Source organism: Sparus aurata, chromosome 24 (assembly GCF_900880675.1).
Source record: "Sparus aurata chromosome 24, fSpaAur1.1, whole genome shotgun sequence".
Classification (NCBI taxonomy): Eukaryota; Metazoa; Chordata; class Actinopteri; order Spariformes; family Sparidae; genus Sparus; species Sparus aurata.
The window spans coordinates 5,046,272-5,060,625 of NC_044210.1; the positions used below are offsets into that span (position 1 = coordinate 5,046,272).

Below are 14,354 nucleotides of genomic sequence, written 5' to 3' on the forward strand. Positions count from 1 at the left end.
CGCCATGACACCACATCACTGAACAATGCAATGTGACCCATAGCTCTGCACATGGGATGTGCACGCTGAACAATATTGATGGCAAGTGTCAACGTCGGTAAGCATCTCTGCATGACAGATCCCTCCTTAACACACACACACACACACACACACACACACACACACACACAGCCATCCGCCAACAAGCACATCCAGAATCAAACCTTTATAAACCCCTCTGACTGACACACAAGCATCTGAACTTCCTGGAACAGTTTAAGTCCAGGGGAGCAGGCTTCCTCCACTCAGCCTCAGGCGTCCATCACCGCTGGGGTCTCAGTTTAAAACCCGGCTTCCTTCCTTCCACATCCCCACTGCTGGGCTTTTTACGCATCACTGGCTTGTTTCCAAAGATAAAAATACAGTACATCCTACTTTGTTCAGACGTTCCTTTTTCTAATTGACAAGCTCCTTTTTCCACCTCTGCAACCAGTTTTCCTTTGCAATAACACATTACATATATGATAGCAAACCAGTAGGTCATTTTATTAATTGAGTTTGGAATATTAATGTGTTTATAAGGTTGCAATTTTTCTGGTTCTGGTTTCTTGTGTTCTCTGTCGTTCAAGCCCAGGCCTCTTACTACCTACCTTACTCTTATGATGCACTTTTTATTTCTATTTCCTCTCATTTGTAAGTTCAGAATAAAATTATTGGTAACAAATCTGACACCGATTGTGTTTACTGACAGAGGCTAAATATCAATGATTTGCTGTGCGGGTAGTCAATCTAAAATTGTGAACGGTATGTAATTACCAAGTTGCTATCCCTTGGATAAATACAAGTGGAAACACTGAGACTCTTGGTTGCAAATTCAACACAGATCTGTGATGGTGAGAGAATAAAGGCTCACTGTGAGGAGCATCGCGTAGCTACAGACCACAGCCACGGTTCGCCCTCACATGGTTCTACTTTAGTCAGGAATTATCTCCTTCGGCGAGGAAGCGTCTCCCCTGACAAGATCCTCAGAGGCTTGACTCCCCTTTCATTTGGCTTTGATTTACAAGGCCTTCTGACGGAGGCTTTTGGTGGGGGGGTGAAGCCTGCCCCTCTGCTGTGGACTCACCCCTTTTTACTACAAACAACAAACACATAGATCCACAGTGTCAACTGGAGATTCCACTTTTCTGAAAAATGTGCTGCAGTGGCATGACAGATGATCGCTTGCTGGAGCACATGATGCCTCAGACATGCCTGTCAGAGGAACAGCAACATTCGAGACCACCTTAAATAGAACATGGCTGGCAGCTTGCAACAGCACTTGTGTCAAAATAATGATCTTTGTGGCATTTGTTCATGGAAGGTTTTGCAAAGCCTCCTGGCAGCAACATTTTTCCTCTGCTCTGAATTTATTACCCACAGAAAGTAGCAATGGCACCATTAACGCACTCCAGTTTACAGGAACTCTTACCTCTGAAGTGGCTTTCCCTTCTTCCTACTGAGGGTAAAGGTCAGATGAAACCACCACTCCGCTCTGTGCCTGGGCTGTTATCCCCTGGAGATGAAAAAGGGGAGAACAAAATGATTCAGTCGGTGTCTATTTTTATGATTCTAGTAGCAGAACAAACCCCCGTTTTTGGCCCGCTCGCCCAAGCCCATTAGTCAGTGAAATACCAAACTTATGGATCGCATGTGCTCGTGTTCACCGCACTGCAGGGGCAGAATTCAGAGACTTGGCAGCTGGAGGAGAGCAGGCTGATTTCACTGTCACAAAAATGCAGAGGATTAACTTTGGAGGGTGCTCCGGCAAGAGACTTAACTACACACAGGCAAAACTGACACGTACAGCCAGAAAGACACTTATCGCAAAGCTCTGAAAGCAATCAAGCACAGTTCACCCCCTTCATTATAAACTCTCTTCGTCATTACAGCAAGATTAAGAACGTGACATCTGAGCTGCGGAGGCCTTCTTCATTTTACTACAGAGCTTTTCAGATCCACACGCCATCTCACACACGGGCAGCTAACATGGCAACCACCACAGGCTAATAATTTCACAACATGAGTCAGAGCAGACACTCAACCCTCGTCAAAACTCTTTACTCGTGTATTCACTATGACTCACCAAGGTCTCAACAGTGCTGACCGGCATTTCAGCAAATCATCAACTCATACACAACAGTGCTGACTCATACCGGCCTAACCTTGTTTTATCTAAAACAATCTGGATGCTGATTCATAGTCTGGTAATTGAACATAATTTGGGCATGTCACACACACAGGTTGGTTGTAGGTTACAACATGCTGAGCTGGCAGGTAAATATCAGAGCTACAATTTGGTCACAAGTGTGTGTGTGTGTGTGTGTGTGTGTGTGCGTGTGCGTGTGCACGTGTGGCAGGCAGCTGATGTTGTGGCTAACTACTAGGAAGCATTTCCCGCTGGCCTCAGCTGTTCCATCGCTTTTCTACATACCAACTGTTGTTCAGCCACAGCATGTGGCTCCTCTCTTGTGCGTGCGTGTGTGTTTTCACAGCAAGCAGACTTCTTGTAACAGGGAGAGAGTGTCAGGAAGAGTAGTACTTTGTGTGTCATCCATATATGTGTCAAAAACACACAATTGCCTGCTCGGATAACCGATCACCGCAGCCCCACCTCCCTCTCCCCCATCTCTCTGGTGTAATTTGCACACAGTTAACGTGTGATATCACTCAGTCAACACAAGGCCATTGAACAGGTGTGGCAGTGACACATGGATCTGTGCAGCTGCAGCGAACACATTTGCTCCAGTCACAACAGCGCCAGGAGCCGGTGGGCAGCTGCTCCCGTGCTGAAAACAAAGGCAGGGCTGCGGCACATGCACAGACAAACATAACCAATGTATAGATCCCCTCCACACATGTGTAAGCCAGGGCATACATCAAGATGCTCTAATGTGTGTCTGACCTGGTTTTGTATAAGAATGTACCGAATTAAGCACAGAAAAGGCTCTACTTCTTAAGAAACTTAAGAATGCTAAATTATTGTGCCTATTTCTTGTCAACTTTTACAGCAACAGAAAACATTCTGACTTGAAACATCACAGCCACAGTCTGAGTAGAGCAGTGTCTGATGCTGCACCACCAGACAACGCTGCAGCTCTTTCCTCAGGCTGTGAGAATCCTGAACTTATCATCAACACCTCACCATGAATAGTTTATAATTGTGACTTGATTGTTACTTATTAATAGAACAGTTTGCATAGTTTAAAATTTCTTGTGTGTGTACCTTAGGGAGGTACAACCTTGTCTTGAATAATGACAATTAGAGTACATTTAAATCTTGAATAAAAATCCTTAATATGACACAAACTCCTCCCTCATTAAATATTCCAGAGCATATGATCACAAGCTTGACTGCTGGACACAAGATGTCTCCCACCTCACTGTATTTCCACATCACACTCGTGTATGCCGAATATTGGACCACGATTCAAATTCAGCAACCGTAAGAACAAGATGAAAAACACATTCTTGACCTCGATATCAAAAAGTAATCGAAACAGGTTCATGAAATTTCATTTTTCCAGACATGGCATGTATTTTTCTTTTCAGTTTCACTTCTAAATTCTGTAATAATTATGGAAAAAGTATGCACAATAAGAATATTGTCACAGTCTACACACCAATGCTTGTAGCCAATAGTGGCATTATTGCCTTTTGGAATATTCATATTTTCCTGCAGCAGCATTAGTTGTTGCACACAACATGCATGGGTATGAGGAGAAGAACTGCTCAGGTATACGCAGAGTTGATACAAAGTGAGAACATACGACTGCCCAAAAACATGCCTTGTGTATCACCGCCTTCAGAACACTTTCTGTTTCGACAGACTTTTTATGTGGCCTAGATTGGTGCCCCACTTCAACAACAGACCAAGGGGAAACACAGGCTCCTGTGTAGTGGACACAGGTGTCTCCTTGTCCACCCGCGCTTCCCCCATTTACAGCACTCCTTCGGCGCAACTCATTTCCTGTCGGGGCAGGAAGTGGGAAGGAGGGCAGGGCAGTGAGCGAGCAGGGGTGATGATGATGTCACAGCAGGAAAAGAAAGACAGGACTGTTGCAGGGGGAAGCACATAATGAGTAAGCAGGCGTCCGGCAGAGCTAAGCACACGATACAAGTGCAAATTCCAAATATGTGGCTTTTTCTACTAATCATAGCACTTCCTGTGCTAGACTAATCATCCATCTATAAAAAGACACATACCGTAATATGGGTTTTACGTGACCACATAACAGACCTGTCCCAAACTGACATTAAAGAAGGGCAGAGATGACACACGACTCCCTACAAAGTTTCTTTGTTGCTCAGCATGACACACCAAATTAACTGGCCAGATCAGTGTACATTATGCCCCTCAGGCAAAGACAATATACCTTTCATACTGATATATTGTGTTTTTGATTCACATGGATTCCAGGTTTAGAAAGATTATACTGCAATCATCTGTTTGTCTTTCAATATGGTTCGACTTCCAGGAGAGAAATCTTTATTTTAAATGTCTCCACTCATACCATACCAGAAACATCTAATCTACTGTAAAACATTCCATTTCATAACACATAAGATTGCAAAATAAACTCTTTCATTCCGATTCTCTAGTTTTGCTGAGCGATGCCAAATCTGATATCGCCGATGAGTATTAGCAATAATATACACCATAATAAATTAACTGAGTATTGGCCATATGTGCTCAGTTCACATTTAAAACATTTTCATAGTCATTCTACACCGATATAATCAACATAAATGATGGCCTAAAAAAAAGGTCCTGGTTGGCCAAAAGCGTCATGATTAGAATCACCACAATTATTAGAGTAACATAAGGGAATTTAACTGTTACTTTATACAAAAAGTGGAAAATATACAGAATTTTTTAAAGCATATTGTACATGTTTTAAGGATGTTTTGATATGTGTTTTAGTGTATACATGAAGGTGTTCAAATTACAGTAGCTGTGTTTCTAAACTTGGGTCACACTTGAAAGAGACAACCTATCTGAACAACAAAACATGAACATCTTTGGAGAATACAATTCAGCACAACACACACACAGCCTTATAAATGACTGCAACTACAGTTGAATCATGGCATCTCTTCATGAATCTATCACAGTGCTGGAAATGTATTGCATTAAATGGTAAAAATTAGGGATGTCCCGATCAGGTTTTTTTTACCCCGATCCCGATCCGAGTCCTTTAATATTTAGTATCTGCCGATACCGAGTCCCGATCCGATACTTGGCCTTAACTAATATTTTCCTAGATAATACAGCTGTATTAAGAGAAAAAGTACCTGCATCCAAGCTGTTCCTTAATAGGTTTTTATTATTTTGTTGAAACAAAGTATATACTTTAATATAGCTCTTAATTATTCTGCATATGCTATTACAACATTGGCCTCCACCTTCCTTGTGTTAGCAGGTGAGTGTGTGATGCTGCATTGTGACAGCAGACCCTCGTGTACAGCCAGCTGAAGTGTGTGAGAGACGCAGCTCACGCTTGGTACCTCCATATAATCCTTTGCTTATTTCATGTACTTTACGTTGTCACATAAAATGACGTGGACACGTTGCTTGTCTATTAACGCGTTCAGCATCTCCTGGATTGCCTGCTTTACATGCTGTATGAGTCCCACGAAACTGGTGCGCATATACCGGCATGTTGTAACTCGAAAGTGGCATAAATGTAATGCAGAGATGGTAGGGCATACCGGGGATTCAAAAACTCCAGGTGACGAAGAAAACCCTGATCCCCTATTACGGAGATGAGCTGGTTTTCCAGAGCGATTAATTTGATGACCCTCTCTGTATTATTTGTGGACATGTCGCTGAGGATATTTCTCATAACTGAAAGTATCCGCGACTGTTTGCTGCTTTGGTCTCCTTGCCTGTACTCTCGAGTGAACACGTTGTATTCTTTGAGTTTTTGTTTTGTATATGCTGTATCAAATGAGTAGTAAAATGCAGCTCCGCGAAACGGCCGTATAGCAGATGTTACATGTCGCCGTTGGACTGCTTTCGCTTTCTAACTGACGTTATTTCCACACGGCAGACACTTTATTCACAGGTTTTCACAGTGTAACACCACGCGCGCGTCTGTGTTTCGCCACAAATTGTGCTCTGACGTTAAAAAAAAAAGAAAAAGAAAAAAAAAATCGGGCTTGGGTCCACGTTCAAAACTGCCGATTCCGATCAGCGGAAAAATGCCCAGATCGGCTCCGATCCCGATCCTACAGATCGGATCGGGACATCCCTAGTAAAAATGTATCTATACCTTTTGTAATCCCTATGGGTTTGCATTGTGGAGGTATTATTCGTAGACATTTTGGAAAAACTCGGCAATCTGTAATGTTATGAGATCATAAAACTACTTGCAATTTAACATTAAAATAACGGCCACCTCATAAACACAGAGGGCAGTCTGCTATTAACCATGCATGTCAGAGTGACGCAATACAAATAAATGATTAAAGAGGCATTCCACTCATTCATGATGTGTCACATGATAAGATAGCATCTGGAAATGTGTTCTACTTCTACACTGTGTTTTATGAGAAAATTACCGTTCAAGGCTATAAACTGGTGATCAACTTGGATTCACAACACATAAAAGATATACTCCGTATATTGCTAATGATCTGTAGAACAATGGCTTGAGATTTATTGATCAGAAACACCCAACAGCTTCTTAATCTGGTTCAAGAACAAGATAAGGCCTTAGCAGTGACCCTGAGCGTTCTTGTAAGGGCACTGAAGGTAAACTATCAGTCATCTGATTGATGGTTCGCTACAGAGCAGATTCTCACTGAACAGGTGCATTAGTATTGATCAGTGCACTGCTTTTATACCAAGTAGAGTGCAACTCAGGAGAGGAGCAGCTTCTACCGGTACACACTGGACTGCTACCTCTTTGCTGGTTCAATGGAAATCACAACAAAAGTCATCTGAAAGGGCCTCGCTCAAAGTCTGTGACAAATTCAACTGACACATCACTTCATGGTACACGAGAAATGCTGAACAATAAAGCTGTATATAATCATTTCAAATTAATGAATTTCAAGATAAGATACTGACATGGCTGTCTGCGCCACTGCGTTGTATGTTGCGGCTCAACCTGACTCACATCCTGTACCAGGTAATGTTCTCGATTTCATTTTTCTCAGCAGACAGTTCCCCCTCAACGTGGGCGGGATTCTTAGTTGTTCTTAATGATGCTGCGTGAAAGCTCATCTTCAACTTCAACGCAATACAAACACAGGAACGACGGAGGCTATTGAAGGGATGGTGTTCTTGATTGCTGGTACATGGCTGTTTGTCCCAGCAAAGAGACAAGACTTTGTTTTAGAAAAGGCTCATGATGTCAGGACCAAGACTGATGAAAATGTGGGATATTCTACATCAGAGTGCAGACAAGATGGCTCTGGTTGGCCAGTGTTGCAAAATTGATGATTCTCTCTGACCAATTTGTGGTCTTCAGTGTTTTTACTCCAGCTTGCTTGGGACCTTGACCGAGGTAAAAAAAATACCAGGTGCCATCCACATTATATGAAAAAAATGGAAAACCAAAAAAAGAATACACCATAGCAAGTTGAGTCAAGATGTATGATGAAAGGGAAAGGAGGAATAAGGAGGTGCTTTCCAGGTAAACACTGAATTTCAGTTGAAGTGACTCGCCCGTGACTAATTTGAACACAACCACCAAGATGGGCACTTAATTTCATTCAGCGTACTCAGTGCATGCAGACGCCAAAGGGCAGCTCAGTCACGTGACAAGTAAGTCTCACACCAAGGCAAAACAAACAACCTGCTCTCTTTATGAGCTTTACCCCATGGTGAAGGTGTTGTTGAACTTACCCTCCACTATCATTTGTCAAGTTTTCTATTCCCACTTGCACACAGTAAAGTCTGGTTGCGATTACAAGGAGCTGATCTCCTCTCCTTGGTGGGATTCTCCACGGTCTGTGCAGTGAGCGCCGGGCTCTGGAAAAACCACACATGGTGGGAATTATGGAATAATGCTGTGTCAGGAATGTTCCCACGATGGCCAGCAGGATCTGATGGAGGTCTCAGTGGCTGGCTTGTGGGGTTTATGGGTAATGTAACACACGCATACAGAGTTACATGATCAAATGTCTCTTGTGTTAGTCTACATTTGGACCTCCTCTTGTGTTGGATCAAAATAGTCCTTTGTGTGTGCACTGGTTTCATTTAACTGCTAAAAGAAATCAGCTCTCGGATCTCATCATTAGCACAGCTTGCTCACAGCTGATCAGCTTAAAAGACTGAAATCTCACATCTCATTTACACCGTTTCGTTCTAATAATCTCCCGTCGGGGACTATCTGCAGCAGTGCGGGGGGAGGGGTCAAGCTGAGTGACCACAAATGTGCCCAGTGATACCTCCCCTTTGCCTAAAAGCCGGTCATGGTGCCAAACTCATGGGCAGATCTCAATTCAGTCACTGGGAGTGAGGTTGCGTGTGTGGCACGTGGGCCGAAATAATCAGGATCACTCGAGAGTGAAGATCAGTGGAGCAGAGCGTGATTAGCAAGCTTCTCAGCCACTAACTTAACCCAGAGACTCAGTCAATAGAGGCTCGGGCTCCCTCACAGAGCTGCCAGGGTATTAGTCAATGAGATTTGGCAAGAGCAGCCACACAGGCACACATACTGTGCTATTTTGTGAGATTAGGCCTGCAGGTTTGAGTGACTGTCAAGGGATTCTCTCGCAAAAATGTGTCAATCTACTTCTACCGCTTTCACTTGTATTCTCTCTGTTGTAGGTCACAGAAACTCCCGATCCCTTCAGTGTCCTACATGAACCCTGATGTAAAAAAAAAAAAAAAAGGGAAAATGAAGCAGCCTGCCAACATGAGTCTGTACAGTGAATGCAGAGGGCTAGCTTGAAGCCAAGCATTGTGAGAAAAGTGCGACTACCAGACATTGGCAGAGGACGCAAGGAAAGGAAGAATGACCTCAGTGTTTCCAAGCTGTCGTATTTCACATGACATCAGCTGCTCTGAAGAACACTTTATTGGTTCTCATAAACCTCTCTCTCTCCCGTCCTCTCCCTCCTGCAGCCAATACTTCTTTCCTCTCACCATTTCACATTTTTCACGCCCCCCCTCCTCACAGGTGTTCTTTCAACTTCCCCCCTCAAGTCTTTGTTGGCAGCCAAGCTCTACTGCGGGGTCACTACTGACATGGCGATGTGTGGTGACCCTTGCGGCTCTTGGCTTTCAATGTTATGAATGGGCAATGGGACGAGGGCAGGCTGCTTTTTGATCCCATCTCATTTCCCTTTCTTGAGGTCTCAGTGCACGCTTAAGTACCGCCTTAATAGTGTAGCTACTTGAGCTGGGGTAACTTTCATGATCATAAGTGAGGGTGTAGTTAAAAGTCTGATGGGGGGGGGAAAAGTAGGCTACAGTGCATATTTAATAGCAAAACAAGCCACTCCGGCCCCAGTTTCTGGTGTACTGCTAGTTTGTGGCTTGAACTGAACACAGAAACACTTGAAACAGTTGGAACATTTAAATAATTAAATAGAGTGAGCCTGTTTTCGTCTTTATGCAGTGTAGCAGAGACCCTTCAATTGCTACGATTCAAGACGATGACAAATTCCAGCGTAGAAGGCTAGTCAAAGCCTTAGTTTGTCAAAATCTTACAATTTCCAATAAAAAAAAATTGTAGTTTCATATCATTTTGGTCTATTATTATCACCATCAATGTGTGCAAAAACTGGATAAGCTTGAGCAGCCAATTAATAAACAACAGCAAAAAAGCTAGGACCATTAGATCCATTCATTTTGGGAGTCCTGACAACAATATTATGATACATGTCACATTATAGACAATGTTAGTGTTTCTTCCTCTTTGGATTAGGCATACAAGACACTGCAAAGGTATATTCCTGTCCCCATAGCTTGGATGCTGAGCCTAAACTCTGTAATGGTCGTGAAAAAACCCTTAATTCAATCCAGTGCACGCTCAGGTCTGGAATTAATTTTCTATGAGTGGCAAGATACGGGTTTGTTCCAATAATACAGATACTGCCTTTATAACCACACACACAAACAAGACACCCCTGACACAATATGATGCTAACCTCCTAAAAGAGACACCAGAAAAGAACACTGTAATCACTGCATCCCCGACTTTCACTGATAGTCTTATTATGCCACCATTGTTAGTGTATTCCAACCCTCGGCGGATTTGACTGGAATGCAACACGGAGGTCGATGATCAAAAAGCAACTGTACAAGCCTAAACTCATCTAAACAGAGGCCATATAAACATTTGGGGCCAAGAAGCAGGCATTTCACAGTGGGGCGAGGGGAAAAAACTTCACTTTGTTTGCATGTGTGCGTGTGTGTGTGTCTGCACGTGTGTGTGTGTCAAACCCTTTGAATGATGGACTGCAAGTGTTACCAGAGACTGCAAAAAAAAAAAAAAGGGAAAAAGAAAAAGGCAAACAAACGCCATCAATCCTGCGCACACATAAACACACAGACACGCAAACTGCTGTTATGGTTCCATGAGAACTGGCTGAACTCTGCACAGTGCAGAGAGGACACAGGAAGTGGCTGCGCTGATGTGTATGCCTGGCTGTAATCCATTGCATGATCCAGCCATTTAATTCAATTTAATTAAGGACACAAAATAGCGCACATGAAAGCAATACAGAGAGTGGGAAATAAATCCACTTTCTCTTTCCATATCCACTCCTTACCCCAGACAGATCATACATCAACCGGTCAATAGTGTATATTTTTTAAACAGCAACCGCACAAGCCAGGCAGCACATGTATAATTCCTATGAGTTTGCACTTTCTGTGCTCTTAAAACTACTCGGCCTGAAGCTCTCCTGCTTGCCTTAAGCATTTTGTGTTCATGTCAGAGGCGCATTATCCATGGCTCGGCAATAAAGGCTGTCCGTCCACGCAGACAGGCCGTCCCATCCATCAAGCCGTCCTGTGGGCTGTTGCGGTGGAGCTTTAAGCTGGACTTTGCAGTGGATTACATAGGCAGGTGGGGTAGAGGAAGAAACATGACACCATAAATCACCTCCTCCACTGCACGCTCTGGGTTCCACTCACAGATACCTGATGCAGCTGCTGGAATTCAAACTGAGAATTCCCACTGGGATGAGATTCCCTTTTCCAACCTAGGGTACTAAGATCAGTTTCAAGGTGATTACCCAACTGTGTGTAACCCAACTTTAAAATAGGTGCATAAAAACCAGCAATGAGCCTCGAGGCTTTGTGACAGTCACAGGTGTTGATCATCATGTGACTGCATGATCAACAGTGTGACAGAGAGTAGCAAGACAGGGCCCCCCATTTCCTGTCACGTGTGCTGTTAGTTTAACAAAGCCTGATCCCCTACAACAGTCAATGGGACAGACCATCTGTAATACAGAAGAGGGGGGGGGGGGGGTGAGAATCAGCCACCTGCCATTGTCAAAGTCACACTGATTAATAGCTGCCTAAGCTGCTTACACAAAATGTACAGTGAAAGAGGTAGCAAATAAAAGGGACAATTAATGAATGAACAATACAGCCGGCTGCACATGTATCATGGCAGATCAGCGAAAAATATAGGAAAATAGGTCACGGAAAAGCTGTGTGTGGAGATAAAGACCGACAGACTAAGTTGGTTATGTAGCTTAATAGATGGATCAAGACTCTGTTGATGACATTTCATAGACACAATATCTCCTTGAAAACATGCTTATAAAAAGCTAAAACAGATCATGTTAAATGTGGGTGTCTGTGTCCCACGGTTCTCTACAGACCCAAAACAATTTAAAAGAGAGAAAATACATCTCAAAGTAGCAGAAGCATCAAATACTCTTAGCATAGTAGCACTGGTATGTACTAGCATGCATTACTGCCACAACAAGAATATCAAAGGAGTGCAACCATCACTTTTTCGCACTTGAAGTCTTGCACCTCATTCTCTCCACCTGCAAATTATAACCCACAACTAGATGCAACAAGTGCAGACCAGTCATCTGACAGTTGTTAAAAGGTCATGTGGGAACTGAAGAAAGGTAGACGAGACTGTTCGAAGGAAAATTACAGCATTACATCATAAATAACATGCTCAAATCTAGGGTTTGGCTGATGGTTGGCAGTCAACCAGTGAGCCCTCTACCCTTGGAACATCGTGATTTTAAAAGCCTGTGATGCGTCTCCATGTACTGTTTATTATTTTCTTATTAACCTAGCCTAAAAGGTTAGACAAATTCAAAAGGCTCTGGTAGACTGCCGGCACCAGTGTTTCTTTTAATCACAGCACTGATGGTGGAAACCAGCAAGTCAGAGGATGCTGTAAGGGCAACAATGGGAGCTTGTGGTGACTATGGTAGTCAGCTGATGAGGATTCTCCCTCCCCGCATGAGCAAGTGGGCTTTCCTCCAATGGGACAGCCTTTCTGAACTAAGCCAACCACAAAAATCATTACCAATGTTTCACTGTCATATCCTAATTTGATAGACATTGCCCAACTCTACTGAAAACAATTAATCAATGACTTCCAACAATGCTGAAGTAGCTAAGCGGGGACTCTTCCTTTAAGAGTGTAAATCCCACCAGGACTGGCCTGTACTAAAAATGCATACACTCGTGATACTGCAAAGTGCTCCGGGAGAAACTGCTCACCCAATGGCACAGATATGAAAACTAACATAGGAAAGACATTCAATTGTAGGTCAATCTTTGCCATTTGTGTCTCTACTTATCTTTATATAGCAGTGTGTGTGCGCCTGTGCGCTTCAGTGCACCTGCTGAACAAGGACCCAGATCATGTATTGCCCTGAAAGGAGAGGAGGGTGCCCTCCTTCTGCCTACTTCGATCAGCAGCAAGAGAGTAGAGGCTGCGTTGTCCATATATCACACCGACACACCTTCGCATCTCTTGACCTTCATACATTTCATGATGGTGAGTACATACTGTATATACGAGAGTGAAAGTCCATGTTTTTTTTTTTTTATCCTTTCTTCAAATCAATCATCACAAAAGAAAACACTGTATGTGGATCTCAAACAATTGATTTCCTGCCATACAGGGCACCGATATGAGTTCTCTCAGTATGCATGAAAAGGCTAACAGGAAGAGCAACTCCCTGGAACAGTAGAGGTTTCGCAGGCTACAGGCAGGCTGGTTAGCCCATTTGTCTTTGTTTCCAAATGGCAGGGGCAGCTGCCACCAAAGGTCAGCAAAATGTTACCAGAACAAGGCCCTATAGTGGCTGCAACCACGTGCCTGTGACAAGAGTTGGGGACACACCCGAGTGGAATGACACAGGCGCCTTTTCTCTCGTTTTTACTCATGCACACAACACACCCATAATGTTGCATCTTGTTTGGCATCAAGGAGCTGGGCTCTGATGCAACCTGTAGGCCTTTTCTAGTTCATTCTCCACTCCCCAACACAATGCCAAGGTAGCTCCTATCAATGGAAATATCAGGTTACACTCTACCCTCCAGCTCTCCATCAGGTTGTGTTGAAGGCTGCGTTTGAAGTGCCATCTTCCCCCTACCCTTCTTTACCCACCTACACCCCCCGGCTGTAACACAACCTGGGTAAACTTACACCATCGCCACCCCCAGACTTGTCTCAGTCTGGAACTTTTGTGCAGCAAAGTCTCATGCCCAAGGACATGGGCGGATGAATGGATGGATGGGTGGATGGATGTCAGACATGGCCGTGGCGACTCGCACGGCAGAGCCAGAAAAGTGCTGACAGACGGACAGAACAACACGCAGGACATGCTAATACACAAACCAAGAATAGCTTTCAAATCTCTCTTCTCTAATCTTTGGGGATCATTTCCCAAGCCAGAATTTTTCTGACAACTGTTTTTCTCATCTGATCAACTACATCCCAAGGAAATCAAGCATACAAAAAAAAAAAAGGATGAAAGGGAGCGGAGGGATAGAGGGAGGAAAGCAGAAGGGGTTTATTTCTTCCTTTCCTCTTTTGGCAAAACAAGACAGAGTGGGTGAATGAGAAAACCACGTTTCTGGTTGTGTGTTTTGAACTGGTGCTTTCTTCCAAAATATATATCCCCCCCTCTCTCCCCAGATTCCCCTCCTCAACAGCCTCAAGAAAGAACGCTGGCAGTGAGGAACTCCTTACATGCGCTTTTAAACAGAGGCACTGAAATGACACGCTCTTTTCTAACATATGTTTTACCTCCGTGGCTGGAAATGTAATCCGTGACTGAGCTTTTTATGACTGAGCTGTTCTGTCTGAAGGCGATGACTTCAGGGCTATTAAGTCTACTGAGTGAATGTCTTGTATGACCCTGTTACATGATGTCCACTGTTT

The 14,354-nt window shown here is 43.6% G+C and overlaps 1 protein-coding gene across 4 annotated transcripts in view; it reads right to left on the minus strand.

Annotated features, from left to right (window-relative positions):
* raph1b (Ras association (RalGDS/AF-6) and pleckstrin homology domains 1b) overlaps positions 1-14,354 on the minus strand; it is a 46,352-nt gene that overhangs the window by 29,642 nt on the left and 2,356 nt on the right. For all 4 annotated transcript variants that reach the window (XM_030409703.1, XM_030409700.1, XM_030409702.1 and 1 more), the window contains exon 2: positions 1,451-1,534. The gene's annotated coding sequence lies outside the window, so the exon portion shown is untranslated. The remainder of the gene's footprint in view (positions 1-1,450; positions 1,535-14,354) is intronic.